This window comes from Helicoverpa armigera, chromosome 6, assembly GCF_030705265.1.
Source record: "Helicoverpa armigera isolate CAAS_96S chromosome 6, ASM3070526v1, whole genome shotgun sequence".
Classification (NCBI taxonomy): Eukaryota; Metazoa; Arthropoda; class Insecta; order Lepidoptera; family Noctuidae; genus Helicoverpa; species Helicoverpa armigera.
In genome coordinates, this window is record NC_087125.1 from 11,965,832 (window position 1) to 11,983,981 (window position 18,150).

Sequence of the window (18,150 nt, forward strand, 5' to 3'; positions counted from 1 at the left end):
AAGCTATTATTTAAATAAAAGGTAACTTATGCAAATGTTATTTTATCTCGGTTTTATCAGGTTTTTTAAGGTTTTTAATTTTAATACCTACTTATTGTCTTCCCATACTTAAAAAAAATATAAATTAAAAGCAACCATCGCAATATACTTACCTGTTAAAATAAAACAACAGTTCTCTAATTAACATATCCATAGAGTGGATAATACGACCTATTTTCCTAACACTGCACTAAATTTGGGACCACTCAAACGTATTACATAATAACGGTCATTACAAATTTTCCCATTCACTACGCACGCTACGCAAATTACTATTATAATAATACGCCGGGACTACGCCACCTCTGTTGTACAGTTGTGCACAAACGCACTTTCTATTTAACCCACTACATTTTCCTGAACTATAAATTCATATTGATTTCTGACACTTACGCGAATATTAGACATTTAAATAAAACTACCTTTACGGTTTTTATATAGGTATTATATAAATTCATCACACACATTTTTATAACCATTTTATGAAATAAATAAATCGTGAATCGTACTAACAAGAATTGCCACTTACAACGACTCATAAGGACAATAATTAGTGTTACTTACCTAATCTTAGAATTATTATTAAAATGCCATTTTTTTTTTCATTCAAATTACCATCTTCAACGACATTAAAGCACAACCTTTGAGATTAACTCTAACAAGGCTCCACAGTTTTGCACGTGGCAGTACCATCATAAAATATAATATAAAAGCAAGGGTCGATGTTTTTTTACATTTTTATGCGTCACGCTTCCAACCTGTCACGGTGGGTCAATATTAGCATAATAGGCACATTAATGTACCAAGTTTAACGTTCTTTGAGTGATGTAAGTTTTGTAATCTGACAATCTGGGTCGGGATTTGATGGCGTTAAAATGAGTCGATTGACAGTTGACGGTGACTGTACTTGGCGTTTTTATTTTTTGGAGTGTGCGTATTATTAGGATTTAGTTTTTGATTGTAATATTGTTTTTATAAATACTTTTAGGTTTGATAAGTTATGAAAAGGCAGTATTAGCATACTATGCATTGTGACGTTACTACTACATACTACTATCTTTTTAAATATGAGTAGTTTCCTATAAGTAAATGAAGAAACCAGATGCTGTTTTGTTGGTAATTAACCCATACCTCTATTTCAAAACGTATTTACCTTCACAATAATACATGAACAAGTTACATTGGTCATGGATTGATAATTAAGAAGCATCTTCCAGCAAATTATATTCTACTGAATAAATTATCATTTTCAAAGTGAATTTATTTACCTACATATGTACTTACTTGTATTTTATTAATGGATTCGTTGTATAGACTTTGAAACGTCGATAACTAATATGACGTGTTGATATTATCTTTGTATCCATAATCAATTTATCCTCTGGATTAACTTGATGTACGTTTTCCTTCCACTGTCGGCTATTTTTATAATGGCTGAACACATTATCATAAAAATATTATGCGCTTCGGTAATGCTAATATATTTTTTTCGCTTCTGCATAAATGGAAAAACAAGTTTTTTTGGATTTGTATTTGAGCGGAATTTAATTATAGATGTATTGTTTAGATAATTTTGATGTAACCTTAGAAGGTCATATTAAGCGGTAAAAAACAATGCATCAATTCTCAAAACACTGGTACTCATCTGCATCCGTTTAGACTGGATGCCGACCCCAACATAGTTGGAAAAAGGCTAGACAGATGATGATGACCGTGTTCCTAATTAAATTAATATAATTCATCCTATCTTATCCACTAAATAACATTATACAATATTTTAATTTTGAAAATGTCTCTCATCAAAATCTCTACTCTAATTAGAAGTTTCAGTACTTATTTATATTTAAGTACTGGTTTTTAAGCCTGAGTGACAGTCTTAACTAAAGTAAGAACTTTGTTAAGAAAATTTAAAACAATCTAAGAGAACAGAGTGAAGAAATAAATGGTAAGATGGTTGTTACATTTCAACAAAGGTTTTTCTCAGATATATGTACTTAACTACGATTTGAATTGCCGAAGAAAATAGTGAGTACAGGGATTTTAATCTGGCTAAAACGAAAATGCTAGTGTCACTTAACATCCTTGGCAGCCATTAAGGGTAGTCAGAAGCCAGTAAGTCTGACACTAATCTTATCGAGGGGTAGTGAGTTGAAAAGGTCAGTTAGGCAGTCGCTACTTGTAAAACGCTGGTACCCAGCTGCATTTGACTAGAAGCCAACCCTAACATAGTTAGGAAAAGGTTCAGGTTCGTTTTATTCAAGTAATTAAAAAAATAGAACAATTTAATATAAACTAGGTCACTATCAAACAAATTGCCAATTTTACAACAATCAAACCGCACTATTGTCTTAAAAACAAAGTATGTAAACAATGACGTAATTTCGCGTAAAACAACACAAAAACATGGTAATATAATTTCTTAAATATTCATTAAGCTGAAGAGCCTTGGTTGTCCAAAATTAATGGGAAAAAATCTACGGCTACTAACAATGGGTAACCTTGGCCTCTTTCAAACGAGTAATTATTTTAACGGCACTATTTCTGTAATGTTCTGTTAGAATCATCACGGTTCTTTTGTTGGCTTTTGTGAAGCTGGTCACTGGTGTTATTATAATCAAGAGCGACTTTTAGGCCCCACTCATTAAGGTGGGCGAAAAGCCTACTGAAGCTCTAGGGTTGTAGAGATGTCAACAACCCCAGACAGCGGCAGCGGGGCCCAGTAGGGCTAAACCCTGCCGGGGCTGCGGGGTTGTTCGAAAGAGTTACCGCGGCCCTGGTACATAAAATGCCTATGACGGAACACGACTGTTTTTAGTCAGTAAGAGTCTAACACTCCCTCACCGCTGCTAACCCACTGCGGAAGGGGTCATTTGATGATTTGACGTCGTTAAAAAAAGAAGCTCCAGGGTTATTCTAAAGAGATACCGTGGCATTGCTACATCAAGGGCTCCAAGAAATGTGGTTTGTTTTTAGTCAGTAATTCTCCATTCCTCTCCACTTAGGTTTAAGGGGTTAATTGTGAACTCGCAAAAAATAATTAAGGTCTCTTGAAACTGATGGTCGATTCCATCTCCATATTTATGGTAAATACTCACTACCTACCTCTTTAAAAAATCTGATACGGAAGGGCATTTGGGGCAAGCTGAAAACAAGCAAACAAGCAAGCCTTTAATAAATTTGTATGTGCCCGAAAACTATGTCCAGATTACAGTTATAACTTAGTTCTTATCTGCAAAAGATATTTCGGAATCGGCTCTACAGATTGCTTCAAACACACAAATAAATACTTTTTTATATATCTTTCATATTGATATAAACAAAGTAAACAAACATTTTGTGTAGCATATATATTTCAGAACAAAAGAGAGCTTAACTCCAAATTGAATTTTCTTGCAGACAAGAAAGGTTTTATTTTTTCGCCTTATGTAGGAGTATCCTATTTATTTGTAAAACTAAATATTGTTCTCGGATAAGGATTTGAAAATCTTCTCTATATTTTTGATACTTTTCTGTTGGCTTTCGGTCTTATTAGAATCGTAAGGTAAGTAGTTGGTTCAATTCATAAAAAAAAAAAACAGACAAATCTCAACATTAAAATCTGCTCATACCATCAAAAACTACCATCACTCCCAATACACATTATTTACACTACAATTTACCAGTTACGATGTTATCGCGAAATGACAGAAAAGTTGATGGATTAACAGCGGGACTCCCATATTAGTGGCGGTTGAACGAACAAAAATAATTTGTTTTACATACGCTATTAATGTATTTATGCAGTGTAGTATTTACATTATACTGCATTACCACTGTTTTAATGTTGAGCAAGAGTTTATAGGTATTCAGTATTTTCTACGAGTAGCGTAATCTTTTACCCTCAAATAGGCTGGAATCGTTGGTTTTTCTGTGGTAATGTACAAAAACCTAACAGAGGCAGAGTGTCAAAATGTGTGTGAGTTTCATCGCCCTTGAAAAGCGACAAATTATATGAATAATTAAAAACGACATCTCCGCATTTTTTCGATAGATCAGGAAATTTGTAACAAAGATGATAAGAAGGACTAGCTACCACTCCCGTTTGTGCCTGAGTTCTGCAGGAAGAATTGCTTAATGCACCCGGAAAAAACATAATCACAGATTATATAATAGTTACTACGTAACAGATAAATCACTCCATACAAAAAAGTCCATACCTACTGTTATAAGCACCTACAAGTTCCCCAACTACCTACAAATTCCTTGCTGCGTTATAAAATGAACCTTAAAAGCTCGAGCGCTTGATTGTTATTCCAATGCGATAGCGCACAGTTCAGTGACCGCAACCGTGCCGTGGCCGTGCTTAGGGTTGCTTCTTACAATTTATTAATATTTAAGTAGGAAAACAAAGTTACGCTTATTTTAAGATAGCCTTTTTTAAAACTGAGTTTTTAAATAAAAAGTAATATCAAGAATATTTTTCTTTAGTTAACTTTTGTATTGCCTACTAAAATGGAGTATGGGTACATATTACTAAATATTACCTAAAACGTAAGCATAGGTAAGTACTTAAAGCTTTTGTCAAAATCAAAGGCGGTTTCCAACTATTTTTCGAGCACAAGTGCCATATGGTACAACTCCGTCGAGTGTTGATACATACCTAAAATTGGTTTACGAATGTTCCGAGTCGTCATTAAGTTGGACCAGAACTATACCTACTTACACTCGAGATGTGTTTTGAGCTACAAAATTCACAATACAGTTCATATAACTAAGTAGGTATCTAAAGTAAAATAAGTACCTGATGATCTCTGTTGTTAAAATCATAAAGAAGATAAGTATTAATTTATTTTAAAAAAATAGAATTACTAGATAAGTTCATAAATATAAAATGTTTCTAAATCTTACAATAGTCGCATATAAACCAACACAACTCAAAATAATCCATCAGTTTGTTAGGTAGCTTAAAAAACCTAATAAAAACCAACAGCATAACATGCCACGAAATAAAAATAATAATATAGGACCGCGCGCGTCGCGAGCGGCTGTCGAAAGCCCTGAGCCGCGTGGGGTTACCGGCAACCCAGCGAGCGGTAGGCATTTATCGCGCGCAAGTACGTCGAGTGACAGAGGCCTGACATAATGCCCTCCTCGAAAACCGAAAGATTTGTTTGCAGTCGGACCAGTAGTTCCTAAGGCCGTATTTAAACAAAAATACTATTAAACTTTTGCTAAATATCCCTCAGGGTTAAACACCGATGTAAATGCAAAAACCGCAGAAAATGAACGAAGTAAATTAATCATAGTGCAACATCCAATGCAGTCATAATTATTACATTACTTTTAATTTTATCCTCGACGTCAATCAAAAGCGATGTTAATTGTTTAAGTTCAGCGGTCTGTAAAATAATTCCCATTGTTGTAGAGTATAAGGTTTTCCCATATAAAGTGCGCAGTCCAGTTATAAAGCTATGTAAGTGCTATCATTCATCTTCAATGTCAGAATCAGTGTTTAAGAATTCCCAAGTTTAATAACGTTTTGTATGGAATCTATCTTTACTAATAGTGTAAGGCTAAAGATTGGTTTGCTTGGTAAAATATGCTGATCTCAAGAACTTCTGATTTGATTATTATTGATTGAAAATAATATTTCATTTTTATACGGTCCATTTTCCGAAGAAAACTAATTCTGGCTCTGCGCAAAGAGGGAGCAATCTTTAATGATTTTCTGTCCTTAAAAAGGACTTACCGTCCAATAAAAAATACTATGAAGCACACTTCCTACTCGTCCCCTATTAAACTAATTGTCTACATGTTTTGCTCATATCCACATAAGTCGATACATTTTGACAAAATTGTTGCTAAAACAGGGCTAATGGCCATTCCCAATATTTTAACTATCTATTGTTTTCCTTACCAGAGATAGAACTTTGACATATGAGTATATCTGGGACACCAATGACTGTGTTTCCCCGGCTGTCATGGAACATCCTTTGCAGTCGTTACGGGTAGTCAGAAGCCAGTAAGTCTGACGCCAATCTACCCAAGGGGTATCGGGTTGCCCGGGTAACTGGGTCGAGGAAGTCAGATAGGCAGTCGTTTCTTGTAAAGCACTGGTACTCAGCTGAATCCGGTTAGACTGGAAACCGACCCCAACATAGTTGAGAAAAAAGGCTCGGAAGATGAAATAGAAATTTGACATAAGCCCCATACACGCAATGTGAAACTCTTATCTCTAATAACCAAAACAAAAGATACAATATTGGAAGCGACCATAACTGAACAAGTACAAAAGTAATATACTACAATATAACATAGTTTTAATACTTTAATCGTATAACGAGGTCGTTCAGTTTGCACTACGGTGCTCATAAAGCAGGTTAACTTGCTTCTACTTAACTTTTAACTTTGAAACTTAACGATACGTTGTTTCATAATAGAATTATAACTCTGCTTCAAAGAGTGTATTAAAATATTATGTTGGGTTTATTATTTTGGACACTTTATAGCTAAAGGTGAACTCATAAACTAGATAAAGTCAAGGGAATATACATATACTTCTGTTCTTATACCTATTATAAAGCTGTCAGAAAATACTGGACCAATTTGGAATAAATGTGTTATAAATGATATAGTTTTACAGTTAAAATTTAAGTCAAATATATAAATAAGGTATTAGGTAATTAATATTTTTTTAATAAACATATTTAGCAGTCTATGGAATCCCAACCTAATTTTAAATAGTCTAATCAAAGCTTTTGTAAATCTGAAAATAATCACAGCCGCTGATAATTATATGAAATTACGAATGTACGGTAGACCGCACGTCAGTGGTAACTGTCATGCACCTTAACTCAATAGTAATAAGTACGATTTTCCTATAAAACTGTTACCACTGACCTGAAGTTGACTGTACCTACTTACATATTTTTATAATTACTGAGAACTTCCTTGAATGTATTATTTTCTTTTGTATTGTTTTTTTGTCCAATGATTTCAGTTTTATTTCAAGGTTTTGGCTGTTCGCGTTTATTATATAATTTAAAATGTAGAATCATTCCTGTGTTGCTGGGGGAGAGAGGTGTTCTACTTCCTCGGCTCAGATGAATAGCAAGCAATGTATCTTATATTTTTGTTAACCTCATTTGTGGCATTTTATAAAACAATAGAAAATCAATTGTGTTTCGCGTGGACATGCAAGTTGTTTAAGCAAAATATGTAATTTAGAGTTTTAGAAGGCTGTGGCCTAATTTTGTCTCATATTTAATTGACCTTTTGATTCTTATAACCATTCATCTTATATTGACACAAAAAGTAGTTCAGATTTGGCTGGTATTATTTCTATAAAGAGTATTTTTGACCAATACATAAAAATAATAAATCAATTCGCATATCAATTCGGATTGCTTGAGATGATTTATCAAGAATCATGTGGACTATCATTAATCATTATGACTTCTGTATTTTTATTAATATTTCAGTATTGAAATTATCTCGTAAAACATCTACACATACACTGATCCATTTAATTACTTATGAATCGTAATTATATCTTGCAGATGTATGTAATTATTTCTGTCTGCCATAAGTTAGTGATGAATAAGAATGACTTTACTGTTTTAAGTTTGACTTGTAAGATACCAAATTATGAAGCTTATAAAATAACGGAGTAGATTTAAGCTGTTATTGTTTTTTTGTGTATAAGTGTATATGTAGGGATTTGTTCAATTCACTAGATTTGTTTAGGGAAAAGATAAAATCGTGTTGTTGTTTTAACATCTTCCGTGATTTGATCAAATCTCTTAGGGAATTGATCAAATCCCCGTTTTTATCATATCCCTGCGACATATCTATTGTACTAGCGTCTGCCAGCGGTTTCACACGCATCCCGTGGGAACCTCAGCACGAACCCGGATAAAAAGCCAGATAAATGGGCTATTTAACACTGAAAGAATTTTTCAAATCGGACCAGTAGTTCCTGAGATTAGCGCGTTCAAGCAAACAAACAAACAAACTCTTCAGGTTTATAATATTAGTATAAATTTTCTATGGGCCCTAGTTGCCTAAAATAAATGAACAAATAAGTTAAAAAAACATTCCAATAAAACAATCTAAGTATCTCAGTCAAAAACTGGGAATCTGACCTTCCATTCTATAATACTAAATCCTTAGCATAATCTGTTGACTGATACTGACATAGTAGTCATTAGCATCATAACAGACTATTCATAGTCAAAAAGGTTACAACAAAGTCACCATTACTATATTGCAAAATCATAAAAAATAACAACACAAATTGCTCATCAGTTACAAAACAACGTAGTCACTGGGAAATTCCCAATAGACGAATTGCTTTTCCCGATCAATATACCACTTAATCTAGACACACGGCAGTGTGTCCGCCAAGTTCGAGCAAAAAAAGCGACACACCGGCCGTGGGTTATATTACACGAACCATTTCGGGCCAAATTCGACCCCCCTGTAACTCAAAATCTATTTTATTCACGCATATCAAATTTCTAGTATCTGTTGAGACCCCCTCACTTATCTAAAATACAAAATTTCACTAATATACCTATTGTAGGTCTTGAGATATTGACGTCAGAAAATCGCTATTTTTACTATACACTCACTGATTGACTGACTGACTGACTGACTGACTCACTCATCAAAAACCTAGACCACTTCCAATGGTCGTATTGACTTGAAATTTGGCATGGAGGTAGGGCTTTATGTCAAGGTAAAGGGAAAAATCTGAAAATGGCCAAGTGTGAGTCGGTTTCAAAATAATGAAGGTGTTTTATACCCGGTGTAAATTTATACCACTAAGGAACTAAAACGAACTAAATTTATCTATATTTATATAATATATCTTCGAATGGTACAAAGGTTTGTATTTAGTCAAAGTAAAGTAAAAATCTGAAAATGGCCAAGTGTGAATCTCTTTCGAAAATAACGAATGTGTTACTTTGATCCACGAACATAATATGTGATAACATGTCATGTCAGTCAGTTGGTAAATCTAGTCCATTTAGTTAATCTACTTCATTTCTTTGTAAGAAACATAGTGCATATTAAAAAATCTAAAAGATAGTATAAATGAGACATTTCTTTAACTAACTTCATCATAAGAAAAAAAAATAAACAACCTTACAAAATAAATGAAATCCCACCCAAAACAAAAATGTGAAAGACTGCCAAGTTCGATAATATGGAATGCTTCGCCTATAAAGAAGTGAGATCTGAATAAGTACCAAGTTCCATACACATACCTCAGTTAAAAATAGTTACTTTTTAATGATGTTACTTGGCAAGTTTTAATAGAAAATTAAATACTTGATTCATTGCGTTTAGTAGGTTTATAACAAGATGTATGAAAACTTGCCATGTAACATCATTAAAAAGTAACTATTTTTAACTGAGGTATGTGTATGGAACTTGGTACTTATTCAGATCTCACTTCTTTTATAGGCGAAGCATTCCCATATTATCGAACTTGGCAGTCTTTCACATTTTTGTTTTGGGTGGGTTCCATTACTATGCACAGCTTATAATACATTTATGCATTTCTGAACGAGTCCTTTAATTAAAGTATTGCGTTACGGTCTAAGTTTCTAAGTCTGTGGGAATGGGAAATTATGTAATTTTGTTATCAAAGAAATTGTGTAATGGAAAACGTAGAAATGCGGGAAAGTTTTTAAAATTATTTTGTAACCGATTTCTATGAAAGAAGTTTTTTTTATTATTTCTACCAACAAAACAGGTTACGTTAAAAACCAATGGTTACGTTAAATACATTTGGTGTCATTGACCCATGAATATCGGTCACATTCCCATTAACACTTTCTTGAACTTACTTCTCTTCGACATATTTATAACGTTACACCTAAAACTTCAAATTGCATAATTAATTAGTGCAAACGTGACATATTGCATGTTCTCTAGATGCACATGATTTTAATTGATGGACAGAATAATAGACGTGAAATACTGGGAAAACCTAACTGGTACAGTCACTAGCAAAAACAAGAACACGTTTGTGCTTAATTGACAAGAGAAATAGTGTTCAAAGATTTTTGTAAAGTAGGTACTATTTCATTTATTTCACACATAGTGATTATCGATACTAGTATAATAAGAAGGAAATATTTTTTGATTGTTTGTACCCTAAAGGCTCCGAAACTGTTGCACCGATTTGAAAAAAGATTTCACTGACTGAAACCACACTCTTCCAGATAAGGGAACTATATAATTCGGCAATAATTCCCACGGAATACTAGTTAATCCTCTGGCAGAACCTAGAAATTAATAAAGGAGTACCGAAAAAACAAATGAAAATTCCTCTATACCGTAATTAATACCACTAACGCGTAATTCCGGATTGTCAGTCTCTGACACGTCTGTGTGTATATATTTTTGCACTCGAGTGTACAGAAACAGCTGTTTTTCAACCGCAAACCACTTCAGATCATTATGCGTGTGTTCTCTGAAGTATTGCGTCACTAACTAGTAATGTTTTATAAATCTCTGTTTTGTTTATTTGAATGTTACGTCTTTTGTTTTATTCCAAACTTCTAAATTCATACATATGTATATGTGAAAAGCTTTCTCTGTGTGAAAAGCCTTCTAACGCAAGTAAAATCATAATTGTTTTTTTTCGGTTTTATTTACAACAAAAAAAAAACAATGTAAATTAAATTTTAAAATAGAGAAAGTTTTTTTTTTTTTTTTTATTAAAGCCTTACCGCAGACTTGAGGGTCCGCGCTTTTATTTACATTTTTTTATTTAATTATAATTTTTTGCTGTCCCAAAATCGTGTTTAACTAAGTTGCCAAAGTCCATGAATATAGTGTTAAGTATTGTGTAAGTAATAAAAAAATTTTGATACATATATATATAAATATTAAAATAAAAACGTAAATACGCGGTGGACTCACATAGTCTTAAGACTAGACATAATTTGTGAGGCCAAGAAATAGAGACAGTTGAGAGCAATTGGTATTCTGTAAATAATATACTACCTGAGAATTTCATATTTTACCTATTTTCTTGTAGGTAGAGAATAGATAAGAATAACAGATTTAGATTTATGAAAACCTTTTAAGAATCCAGCTTCACTATTCTGCATTTCATTTTAGTATTTTCATAGAAATATTTCATTAACCCATCCCGTGTAAATTCAAAGAAATAATTATAAATATGTCAGACACAGTTCACTACAAAATAAATGTATGTATATAAACAAATAATTAACAGTACACAGTATACTATAAAACATACACAAATCACACAATCATAAATTCTCGGTATCTGCTAATGAAAATGTCTGTCCGTTTAAATACCCTTTCGCCTCTACTTTTATTATGAATTTTCAGGAATAATGAACAACAGAAATATGTAGATAGTTTAGTAAAAAAAATATCATAGCACCAGATGTTTTATTAAAGAGATCCCCACTTTTCATAATATGGCTAATTATAGATATAAGTTCATTAAATTCTGAAATTCCATGTAAAATGGAATGTCCAAACTCTTTGTCGTCAACAGTACAGAAACTCACAAAATTGAAGATAATTCTTCAAAATAAATAAAATGTGACGAAAAAGAAGTCAATATTACAGCACAAAAAAATGAGCCAGTGATATTTTGAAGCATTTCCTGAATAGGACAAGGAAGGAAAATGGAGTCGGATTTGTAATACTGAAATCATTTTTCATCAATCACAAAATAAATCCCGTTCCTTGAACTTTAATTTTCTTTCAGAAAATTGTGTCTTCATAAACCGATTATCCTTCCTTATCACACAAACATCGAAGCTTGTTAATTTTCCAACGATAAAAAAGATATACCTATATAAGAAACTTTTTCGTTCACGCTTAAGCGATCGTCGCGTCGTTTACATTAAAAGATCTTAACTTCATTAGGGCAACGAGATAGTAACAGCGAAAATGTCACATCGAGTTTCCTCACGAACAAAAGTTTATAATTCAGGCTATTGTCCCAGTCTTCATAATGCAAAATACATCCCTATTCATTCCCAGCTTTGTACAAACTCGCCCCTTACCTCAAATTTTGCTTCACCCCCCTTGTAGGTACGGAAGCACGTGTATCGTTTATCCCGCTCTAACTTACACTATCTACGTATCTTTAGTCTCTCTCTCCCGCCAACGATCAGCGCACGCATTGCAGGTAGACTGATGATTCCAGCTCAGTCGTGTTCTGAACGTCGCGTGGGTGGCACGCTGTCGCGCACGCCGTATTTCCCGCGAAAATTTTACGTACGATTTAAAATCGCAATTTTCTAAGAAAAGACGTTGATATCGCGTTCAGCTATTGTTAATGTTCAGTTGATGTGTGGCGTTGATTAATTTGTTTGAAATTGTACTGTGGTTTTAGAATTGTGTGCGGAACAGGAGCGGCCGAACGGATTAATCTATTTTTTTTTTCGTGTTAAAACAATAAAAAGTGAGTACATGTTTTTGCTATTTCGTTAAGCTGGTTATAAACAAGGCTACGGATACTGAAAAAAATAATTCATTTTTTATCGCACATAAACACATTTGATAAGGAAAACTACAAATATAAGAAACTAGTTTTGATTTTTGTGTGCAATATAATTCGTATTATTTTCCACAATATATTTTATGTTCTGTGAAGTCCTATTTTGTATTTGCAATTCGATAAAATTGTCTTGAATTTCCAAATACACCGCAATCCCGTAAACGAGCCCACGATTCACCAATGTTTATTTTTTAAGCCCAAAAACATCAATGTATAATGACAGCAATAGAATATTCATTTGCGAACCCGAAAGTTTAGTTTATAAAATATTTACGCTATATCTCCGCGGGGTCGGTCGAAATTTGCGTTTCAGACTTAATAGGGATCGTAGAAAATACCTACCAAATGATTCCAAGTTACGGTTTTCAAATATATTCTGATTCCGCTTTATAATCGCATTATTTCAATACCAAAACTTTGAAGTTCCGTTGGCCGCCAATTCTTATTTGAATAATTTTGATTCCAAACTTAAACGTGTCTACTCCATCTGACGGATAATTTCATTTTGTTTTCATTCCATGTTCTATTTTCAAGTTTGAATCTTGTAAAATGGAATCTCAAGCTTCAATTGTCAGAATATAAAAAAAATACGGTATTGTCTTGTTTTTTCGCTAACAATTGTCTTTGTCCTCGTGTCATAATTATTTTAATTCTGTTCGTAATTTTTCTGGTGGGCTTAATGCCAAATTGTTTTTATTTTTTAACCAATGCAACGCAAATGTGTAATTATTCGCAATAATTTAACAGTACTCTGCAATTTTGTGTAATTGGAGCGAGTATTTACGAAACGTAAACACACGACAATTAATTCGAGATGTTTATTGATAAAACAATAGAAAGCTATGACATATCGGATTGTTTATGGTCATCATTAATTCTCGCTCAAGAAGCAACGTCTATGTTGACAAAAATTCTCGTAAATATCACGGACTATTACTTACGACTCATGAAACTATCAAATTAAAATAATAATCCATGAAATTGTAAAATGTGGAATGAACACACGGAGAGAGTAGTGAATGATGATGCCAGGTGTCCAAAATTGGATCAAATTAGACTTGAGTCTAACAGAGTTCTCGGTTCAGAAGAAGCAGCAATAATCTAAGTCTCCACATTTATTTCCAAGCTTATAAAATATGCAGCAAAAGAATCTCTATTCCATCTCGTCTAAATTCATTAGTATAATCATACGTACTCTGAGCTTCTCGCCTTATTATGAATACCCGACGAAGCAAATTTTTCTTAGTATCTGCGAGTACTTCATTTCTATTCTCGTCCCCGGTTTGTTCACTTTTTGTTATTAAAAAATAAACTGAAAACGTACTATCATGTGACTTTTCTCGTTTATTTACCTGAGTCGATTTTACAATGTGTGCTATGTTTATATGTTCGCCACATTGTGTAACTACGCTCGAATAGATTTCACACGTGGATCTGAGTGCAACGTTTTTAGTTTCTATTCAAATGATTATGCAAACTTCAACCTTGAACGATCCAATTATTTAATTCAACAATCAATCACATAGAAAATCTATTGGCGATTATTCAGAAGCATTTTAAATGCGATCGTTAACTTCACGAAAACGATACGAGCAAAAAATTGATTACGGAAACGTTGAACGAAACTGAGAACAAACCACATGTTGGTACGTTCAAATTCATTATACTATAAATAAGAATCGGTACGAGACCAGCAGACGGACAAAAAGACAAACTAAATAATACTAATACTAAATACTACTAATACTAATAATGCATGCCTAACGATTGTCGCTTTGACTTGTAAAGTCGAACTAGAAACTCGGTCTATTTTGGACGCACATCCGACTGGTTCCCGACAGATAGTTGGCCGTCGCCAAACTTTCCGTATTTTATTTTCGTTTAAAAAAAAAAAACATTCTTCTGCCACAAACCTTTTGTTACAGCATCGGTCTTTATATTTTTTTTTAATGTGTCCACGTTGCCAAGCTATAGTTAATTCGGAATTGTTCAAGAGATTTATAATATAATTTGTGAAGTACACAGCTGCTTTACCCATTACTATCTTGAAATACTAATGGTCTGGATAGCTCAACGCGTTTGTTAATGGTGTGATAATTAATCTATATGGAGCACGTTTGTCCCGGCTATTAACTGAGGCGCTGAAGAATTTGGGGGAACAAAACTCACAATGTTACAAAACTGCATGTTCTTAAAGCTTTCACGATGCATTTAAAATCTTTGTGGACGCTAGAAGCTAGATTTTATTGAAACACATTGTAGAAAAAGTCATTATTATTTCATGAATTATTTTTCTTATCGAATTGTGTCAACAAAAGCTTTCCTAGATTAGGTACCTATTAATTCTGAAAAAACTTGATCCCTAAATCATGCTCGTTCAACATTTAGGTATTGGTCATCCTAACTCGAATTTGAATTGAACGCAATCGCCAAATAGCTTTCATATTTATTGAAACGAATATTTGAAAAGTCCGAAACCTCTCATTCCTATACCATTTCACCCGTGACACAAATTCCGCAAACTAATTCACAGTTACGCAAAAAAATATGGAATCGCAAACGCGGATTCTATTGAAGTATAAATTGGTTTAACCAAAACTGCAATATCGGTAGACTTTGAAAACGGATTTACGAAGATAACTCCGGTTTCGTCTATTTCCATCCAGACTTTGATGTATCATTGAAGTCGATCCAAACCGTTTCGGAAGTTACTTTTATTACATAAACAAAAAGCAAATTAAAGCTCAGACATGAAAATATTTAACTTTGAAGTCGTAATATTATTAGTTTGAAATGTAAACCAAATACTGATTATGGTGGATTGGGTGATTGATGAGAGAAATCTGATGTAGATTATAAATATACGAAGGTGTCATTTGGTTCGCGTAATACAAGTGTCAAGAAAGATACACATGTGTTAGTTGAAGACAACATGGCATGTGAACATTATGTAGATTTATGAAATGATGGACTTATAAAAGCGAGCTCAAATAACGTTACTGTGTAGGAATTTGAATAAAAGGTAACAGGCAATATTATAAATGCTCCATTTACCTTCAGTAAAAATACAAACCAAAATGAAATTGCTGGCGGCGATCTTAGAATTTAAAGAATGCCTCGTGACCTCATTATGTTTGTAAGAGAAATAGGCACTCTTGATAACCATTTCAAAGAAACGTCCGTCAAAGATGATAGCACTTTTGTCTTTAAAACCAGTGTTTGAGTACCCTTCACGTTAGACAAAATAAAAATAGAGGATTATGAAAAGCGTTTGTTGGCCTGACATATGTCAAATATTCTTTTTTTCGACCAGTCCAGTTGGAATTTGTTCAGGTCAATGCTTTTTCATTGAACAGATATTTTTTTCAGTTGCTCGGAAACTAATTCAGCAATATCGTAGGCATCTAGATTTTTTCATTGGTCGTGTATTTTGAAATGTTTATTTGTATTGCTTTTTGTTGTTGTTGGTTGTAAAATCACGCTCGGTGTTTGCTTTATAATTTAACAAGGTTCATTGGGTAAAACATACAAGACCTACGTTTCCTTAACTATTTACGCAAATATCATAACAATGACAGATTTTGAGGATAAACCTTTGACTTTCCTGTTAAGTCAAACAGTACATGACATCATTTTAAACCTAAATCCGTTACCAGTATTTAATGTCCTTACTAGACCATCCGTTGAGCATGAATTTGGATGAACATAGAGAAAGAGGACGACAAAGAAATAGATGGATTGTGTGAAAGATATGGCTGCAAAGAGTGTTACTTGTGAGATGTCATCAGATGGAAAGAATGGAAAATGAACAGAAAGTAAAAATGAACAAGACATGCTGCACCGATCCACATTAATAAATTGGGATAGAGGCAGGGGACTGATGATTAGGTAACAGTAACTGAAGATTTAAAGACATAAATTATGTGAAGCTAATGTCAAATTTCAAAAACTCTTTTCCAAAAACAACGGATGATTCGGTTATTGCAATCCGCAGTAAGTGTCTACCTTTTCCATGTTATGATGACCAGATTAATAATTTCCTTTCTCAATCGAGAATATTAATTCACTTCTGTGATGTACGTTCTAAGACAGGTGATTATTATAAGATTTAATAACTTTTGATTTCCAATTAAACTTCTCACGCAAAGTCAGCATGCTACTCGTTGATATAACCCATTAAAGTCATAAGGTATAAGACCCTTAGGTTTATACGTTAATATATTTTTAGATTAATGTTAAGCTTCTTATAGGGCTGTCTTTTCAATTATTTGTTTAGTGTTTACGTTTAACGGTGTTTGAAGATTATTTACTTTAATAAAATCGTAATTGTCTTTATAAATATTATTAACAGTATCAATATTTGCATTATTATTATTTACAGTTTTGGTTTTATCTCGTGCTCTTTCTTTATTACTAATTTTAGTCAATTGTTTGACATCAGCAATCTCCTAAACTATAAATGCAGTTGTAATACACTTTAGTGGATCCATGGAAGTAAATATAAAGTCGTCTTACGAAGTAACTAGCAACAGATTTTTATGAATGGTAGATAAGTGATAGTGTTGAATGATAGTTCCTTAAATTCAACATCATCAAAACGTTATCGCCTATATGTTTTCACGTCATAACTATTAAGAGTTATTCCATTAAAATTCATTAGCTTTACGTTTAAAATCCCGCCGCTGATTGTTATTCTAACACAATATTGTGTACTTTAAACGTACCATGTTTATTTCAACGATCTATCACAATCCATAAACGTACAGTAGACCGCACATCAGTGGTAACTGGCATGCGCCTTAACTCAATAGTAATAAGTACGATTTTCCTATAAAACTGTTACCACTGACCTGTAGTTGACTGTATGTCTACTGAGCGCACGCATTGAAAGTTGAAATGTTTATGAAATGGTCAGTTTTGTGATATTTTTGGATTTTGTCTTGCTTCACCTTTGCGTCTTTTGTTTTATTTATTACTTTTGTTGTAAACGATAATTGTTTTGGGATCAAATTCTAAAATTGAAGTTATTGGATTGTTATTTTTGGGATTTGGGGTTTTTGAATTGGTAGGTACCTGTAATGACATTAAGTTATATTTATAATCGAATTGCTTCTGTATTTTTAATCAATTTAACACTTCCTTTATTTTGCACCATGGTATAATTGAACCTACTGACGTAAGTGTAAATGTGTTTTTATTATATTTTTTATTTTTATCTTGAACATTATCATAGGTATGTTTTCAATTCTCATTATTACCAACACTATACTTAGTAACGTTACTCAGCGTGAATACAACACTGATGTTACTTTGACCTTGAACTATCAGCACGAATCATTCATCCACATATAATCCTACTTATCGAAGGCCTTGTAAAGAATAGATTAGCACTTAATCCAAACAAAAAAATAATTATAGCTGTAACGAAAATTGTGATAAAAACGATTAAAGTATCAATTTTGTTTGATGGAGCGACTGTAGTTGTATGCAGTTCGATGACATCATAGGTTTTTTGCTGCTCGGATAATCTATATTTTTACTATATTTTTTATGGATTTATCCTTTACGTA

The 18,150-nt window shown here is 33.0% G+C and overlaps 1 protein-coding gene across 7 annotated transcripts in view; it reads left to right on the forward strand.

Annotated features, from left to right (window-relative positions):
* Positions 1-18,150, forward strand: part of LOC110373989 (pseudouridylate synthase RPUSD2) — a 427,971-nt gene that overhangs the window by 257,992 nt on the left and 151,829 nt on the right. For 4 of the 7 annotated variants that reach the window (XM_049852158.2, XM_049852159.2, XM_064035230.1 and 1 more), the window contains exon 1: positions 12,195-12,484. The exons of the other annotated variants lie outside the window; for them this stretch is intronic. The gene's annotated coding sequence lies outside the window, so the exon portion shown is untranslated. Of the gene's footprint in view, positions 1-12,194; positions 12,485-18,150 lie in introns of those variants that run through there. 7 annotated transcript variants of the gene reach the window in all.